At 42.6% G+C, this 6000-nt stretch overlaps 1 protein-coding gene across 2 annotated transcripts in view; it reads left to right on the top strand.

The window, feature by feature from the left end:
• The first annotated feature begins 2506 nt into the window (after nt 1-2506).
• The window catches only part of slc5a2 (solute carrier family 5 member 2), a 49630-nt gene continuing 46136 nt past the window's right edge, over nt 2507-6000 (top strand). For both annotated transcript variants that reach the window (XM_069911439.1, XM_069911438.1), the window contains exon 1: nt 2507-2602. The gene's annotated coding sequence lies outside the window, so the exon portion shown is untranslated. The remainder of the gene's footprint in view (nt 2603-6000) is intronic.

Here is a 6000-nt window from a genome sequence, read left to right as displayed (position 1 = left end):
CTCCTGCACTCACAGGGGTAGGTCCCAATGGGACGATTGATGGGGAGGGAGGAGTGGGAGTCAAGTAGTCCTTGCTCAAGGTGGAGAGGGGAATATGTGTCCAGTGGTGGGATCATGTAGTAAATGGCAGAAATGGTGACGGAGAATATGCTAAATAAGGAGGCTGGTGGGATGGTAGGTGAGGACAAGGGGAATTCTTGTTGCACATGGGGGCGGATGTGCAGGAAATTGAGGCTCTATGGGTTCTTTGTTGGAAAAGGTGAGAAGTAAATTGGATAGTGAGAGAAGAGCAGTACAATAAGTTGCTTCAGAGATATTGTCATCATTTAATTTTATGACCATTCCTTGTCCTCTTATTTAACTTAAGATTCAGATAATTGACAATAATGTGCAACGTTTCACAGTTACGTGGCATTGACAATTAATTCTAATGTCATTGATTTACATCAGTGCCAATGAGATGATGTAACCATCCAACAATGAATGGTATAGGGAGGAAATTATAGCCAGTTTTTATGTCTCCATTGAAGAATTTGCACTAACAAAATCACAAATGCCCTTGATTAAACAGCACAATCTTCATCTCTTCACTTCTCCACGTTCCATCTCGAGATGGCAGAGGCCGACAGCATCGAATCCACGCTGCTGAAGATCCGACTGCGCTGGGTAGGTCACGTCTCCAGAATGGAGGACCATCGCCTTCCCAAGATCGTGTTATATGGTGAGCTCTCCACTGGCCACCGTGACAGAGGTGCACCAAAGAAGAGGTACAAGGACTGCCTAAAGAAATCTCTTGGTGCCTGCCACATTGACCACCGACAGTGGGCTGATCTCGCCTCAAACCGTGCATCTTGGCGCCTCACAGTTCGGCGGGCAGCAACCTCCTTTGAAGAAGACCGCAGAGCCCACCTCACTGACAAAAGACAAAGGAGGAAAAACCCAACACCCAACCCCAACCCACCAATTTTCCCTTGCAACTGCTGCAACCGTATCTGCCTGTTCCGCATCGGACTTGTCAGCCACAAACGAGCCTGCAGCTGACGTGGACATTACCCCTCCATAAATCTTCGTCTGCGAAGCCAAGCCAAAGAGAAGATCTCTCCAGTGGCCACATTGCTTTAGAAAGTCACCAGTACCACTCGCATATGAAGATATGAGTTGGGAACATGAGTAGACTGTTTAAGCTCATTCTTGCCTACTCGGTCACTTCTTCATCTTGCTGATCAAGAAATTGCCTCCAAGAAGATTCTGATTACACTGACTTTTAACATAGAGGTTTCCAAAAATTGATATGTTTTTGAGAGAGGAAAAAAACTACTTCATCTCCCACTCAGGCCTGGTGACAAAGCACAAGCAGGTTGCCTTTAAACCAGCTAGATACCAATAGTATTTGTCATAACATATATATATTCTTCCAAAACCAACTGCCATTCTTGGCTATTTGGATCTTGTTCCATTTGTGCAGTTTTCAAATCAGTAGAGATTATAGGCTGAGAAACATGGATGTAAAATCAAGAACTGGATAAATGGACCATGGTTCTTCGATTGTTTCCATGGTAATATCTGCTTCATTGTGGCAAGCCCAGTTCTCTTGCACATGTGTGCAGTGATACAGCCACACATGGTCTGCTCTAAAATGGCAGTGATCAGAAATGTGCATTCTCTTATCTTGCAAGAAATAGCAAGTATGTTAGCATCTATTGCACTTGTGTTTTAGTGATGTTACTGCTATGAGACGTGGATGTGAGGCTTGTAGCGTAGCATCACTGGATATGCAAATGCTGCAGAAAGTAAAGAAGTATTTAATCTTAATTGACAGGTTGTTGGTAGGTGAACAATGAGGCTATGAAGAATTATTCACTAATCTTGACAATGTGTGTGAAGATTCAGTATTTAAAGCGCTGCAACTAGATCCTTGACCTACAGCAGTATAGCTCTTTGTGGAGCAGTATTGTACTGTCTTCCAAGACTGTGGTGGGATTCCTGCCTCCTTGCAGAAACAGATTGTCCCTCCAATCCCCGCACAAAGACCACCAGCACCTTTGGGAAAATGTGGAATTTTTTTTCATTCATGTGGCACCAGGTCATCATCTTTTTCAAACGAGGTGCAGGTTGGTTGAATTGATGGTAAGAATGAAATTAACAATGCAGATGAAGGCAGATCTGCTGTTGAACCATAGCTATGCCGAATGATATGGAGCAGCTCCAGAAGTAATTCAGTTAAGCTGGGTATTTTGTACCCACATCTTATCCTAATCGTTTTAATCCACCTGTTTATTGGCTGCTCAGCTGAAGGTTCCACTATAAGTAGGTATAACAGTGATTGATTAAATTAATTAAATAAGCACACTGATTGTATCTTTACCATAAAGGATGTTGCATGACCTGCTGAGTTTCTTCAGCACATTTGTGCATTAAACTACAATTGTAGCATCTACAGACTATTTAATGCTGATTGTGCCAAGATTTTTTTATATGGTTGTCTTTTTTTTTTGTAAAGAATTAATTCCAGTTCCTGACCTGTCCTGGAAAGCAAGATGTGTGCTACAAGTTGAGCAGCGTCTGCTATGACGCAGGATGTCTGTGAATCAAGATTTACAAGGTATTTAGTTATCCTTTTGGTATTTTTTTCCCCCACAGATACTGCTCAACCTGTTGACTTCCTCTAGCAGTTTGTCTTTTGATCCAGGTGTCAGCATTTCTTTCACCTCCAACATGATCTGTCTTTATCTTCCAAGAGTAAAATACAAAAGTCTACTTGTTGAAGTAAAAACTCAGCAGATAAAAAAAAAGTGTACTCGATAGAGCAAAGATAAAGATAAATAACCAACTTGAGCCCTTCATCAAGGTATGAACAAGGGCATATCTTGGTGAAGGGCTTAGGCACAAAACATTGCTATTTAAAATAGACTGATGTGCAGAGTTTCTCCAGCATTGTGTTTTTACCCTATCTTCCAAGTAGATTTTGGATTCAGTCAATGATACCCTGAATCCAACCAAGAAAGAAATGTGTCACCTATATCTCCAAGATACAGCCACAAGCAAACTGACTGCTGTTTTGGCCAAAACTCTCCCTTTATTTACTGAATGAACCACTCTGAATTCACAACAGTGAACTATTGCATGTATGACATACAGATGAAAACTGTTTTACACAATAGACAATTTAGACAATAGGAGCTGGAGTAGGCCCTTCGGCCCGTCGAGCCAGCACCGCCATTTTACAGATCATGGCTGATCACTACCATCAGTACCCCTTTCCAGCCTTATCCTCATAACCCTTAACTCCTTTGCCCACTAGAGTCTTATCTAACTCTCTTTTGAACATAATCAGCGAATCTGCCTCGACCACCCTCTGTGGCAGAGCATTCCACAGATTCACACTTCTCTGGGTAAAAAAATGTTTTCTCATCTCCGTCCTAAAGGGCCTACCCTGTATTCTTAAACTATGCCCTCTAGTCCTCGTCTCCCCCATCATTGGGAACAAGTAATCCGACTTCACCCTGTCTATCCCCCTGATGATTTTGTATACCTCAATCATGTCCCCCCTCATCCTTCTAAACTCCATCGGATACAAGACCAATTTTTCTAGCCTTTCAGCATATGTCAACCCCGCCATCCCTGGAACTAACCTTGTAAATCTGCGCTGCACACCCTCTATAGCTAGTATGTCCTTCCTCAAAATTGGAGACCAGATCTGGATGCAATACTCCAGGTGGGGTCTCACCAGGGCCCTGTACAACTACAGAAGGGCGTCTCTGTTCCTATACTCCAATCCCTTCTTTATGAAAGCCAACATGCTATTAGCCTTCTTCACAGCTTTCTGAACCTGCATGCTAGTCTTCAGTGACCGGTGAACAAGTACTCCCATATCCATTTGCTCCTCCCCAGTCCCTAGCTTGTCTCCATTTAAATAATACTCAGCTTTCCTGTTATTGCCCCCAAAATGGATAACCTCACATTTGCTTACATTGAACGTCATCTTCCATTCAGCAGCCCACTCCCCCAAACCTGTCCAAGTCCCTCTGCATTTTCCTGACATCCTCCTCACACCCCACACTGCCACCCAGTTTCGTGTCATCTGCAAATTTGCTCGTTATTAATAATCCCCTCATCCAGATCATTTACATAAATTACAAACAACTGAGGACCCAATACCGATCCCTGCGGCACTCCACTTGTCACATCCTGCCATCCTGAAAAAGACCCGCTTACCCCAACCCTTTGTTTCCTATTTCTTAACCAATTTCCTATCCATGTCAGCACCTTACCTCCAATACCATGCTCCCTGATTTTGCCCACTAGTCTCCCGTGCGGTACCTTATCAAAGGCCTTCTGGAAGTCCAAATACACCACATCCACCGGCTCTCCCGAGTCCACCCTCTTTGTCACATCCTCGAAAAATTCCAGAAGGTTAGTCAAACATGACTTACCCTTAAGGAATCCATGCTGACTAGCCCTTATACTATTATTTCTGCCTAAGTGTTCTGCTATTACTCCTTTTATGATAGACTCCAATATCTTCCCCACCACCGACGTCAGGCTGACCAGTCTATAATTTCCCGTTTTCTCCCTCCCTCCCTTCTTAAAAATCGGCACCACATCAGCCACTCTCCAATCCTCAGGGACCTCCTCCGAATCTATGGAACTTTGGAAAATGTCGACCAGTGCTTCCACAATTTCCATAGCAACTCTTTAAGCACCCTGGGATGCAGCCCATCAGGTCCTGGGGATTTATCAGCCCTCAGTCCCAACAATTTACTCACAACCTCCTGTTTCTGGATCCGGATATCCATTAGATCCCCTACTTCCCCAGGAAAGTTCCCCAAGTCTCTTGATACCGCATGACCACTACCCCCTAACTGACCAAAACCTATATTCTCCTTGGTGAAGACAGTTGCAAAGTATTTGTTAAATTCCTCAGCCATCTCCTTGTTTCCGGTAATAATTTCACCCTTTTCCATTCTTAATGGACCAATTTTAGACCGAACCAATTTCTTCCTCTTCACATATTTAAAAAAAGCTTTTGCTATCCTCCATTATATTATTTGCTAATTTCCTCTCATACTTCATTTTCCCCTCTCTTATGACTTTCTTAGTTACCCTCTGATGCTCTTTGAAGGTTTCCCAATCCTCTAACTTCCCACTCCGTTTCGCTATCCTATACTTACTCCCTTTGGATTTGATGTTACACTTGATTTCATTAGTTAGCCACGACTGCCATTTGCATCTCCTAGAGCCTTTCCTCCACTTTGGAATAAATTTGTCACCTCTGACCGGAGCGACTCTTACTAAGCAGGGATAAAGAGATACTTTAAGAGAGTCACCCAACAGCAAGTGGCATCAACCAGCTCTTCATCCTGGGTGGCGCCATTGCTGTTTCACACAACTTTATTCAAACAGCTGCTACAAGCAAAGCATGACCAAGGCACTCTCCCGACTGAATATTTGCTCCCATCTTCACCGAAGTGTTACTTCAGAGAACATTTACTTTTACAATTGTAAACTTAGGGTTTTCTTTTATCTATTTTACTTATTTATTTTAATTTTTTTTCCTCAATTTATTTTTGCCGGTTGCTTGAGGCTGTTGGTTATGTGAATTCTGAATACTAGAGGTTTTTCTATGCATATATCATCTATTCAATGAGAGCAGGAAGAAGAGAATGTGGCTGGGGCTAGATGAATCTTTAAAAAATTTTGGGTACTTTTTGTGGACAGCGGGAAGAATGAGCAGAGTTAAAGGAGTGGAGCTTTTTTTGTATGAATACATTTACAACTCTCCACAATTTATTTTTCTATTTTTGGAAAGCCAGTTCCTGTACCAAGCTGTGATGCTTCCAGACAGCATACAAGTGTAAATGCCTCATAGAACCTTCAATACTTCCATTCTCCGAGTTATTAGGTCCCTCCATCATAAACACATTTAACTTATTGGACATTTTAGTCATGAAGTTCAGGTATTCATTTGAATGCTACCTTTCCTTGTCTTCTTGTAAATGG

This window comes from Narcine bancroftii, chromosome 14 (assembly GCF_036971445.1).
Source record: "Narcine bancroftii isolate sNarBan1 chromosome 14, sNarBan1.hap1, whole genome shotgun sequence".
Classification (NCBI taxonomy): domain Eukaryota; kingdom Metazoa; phylum Chordata; class Chondrichthyes; order Torpediniformes; family Narcinidae; genus Narcine; species Narcine bancroftii.
This window is presented reverse-complemented; position numbering and strand designations above follow the sequence as displayed.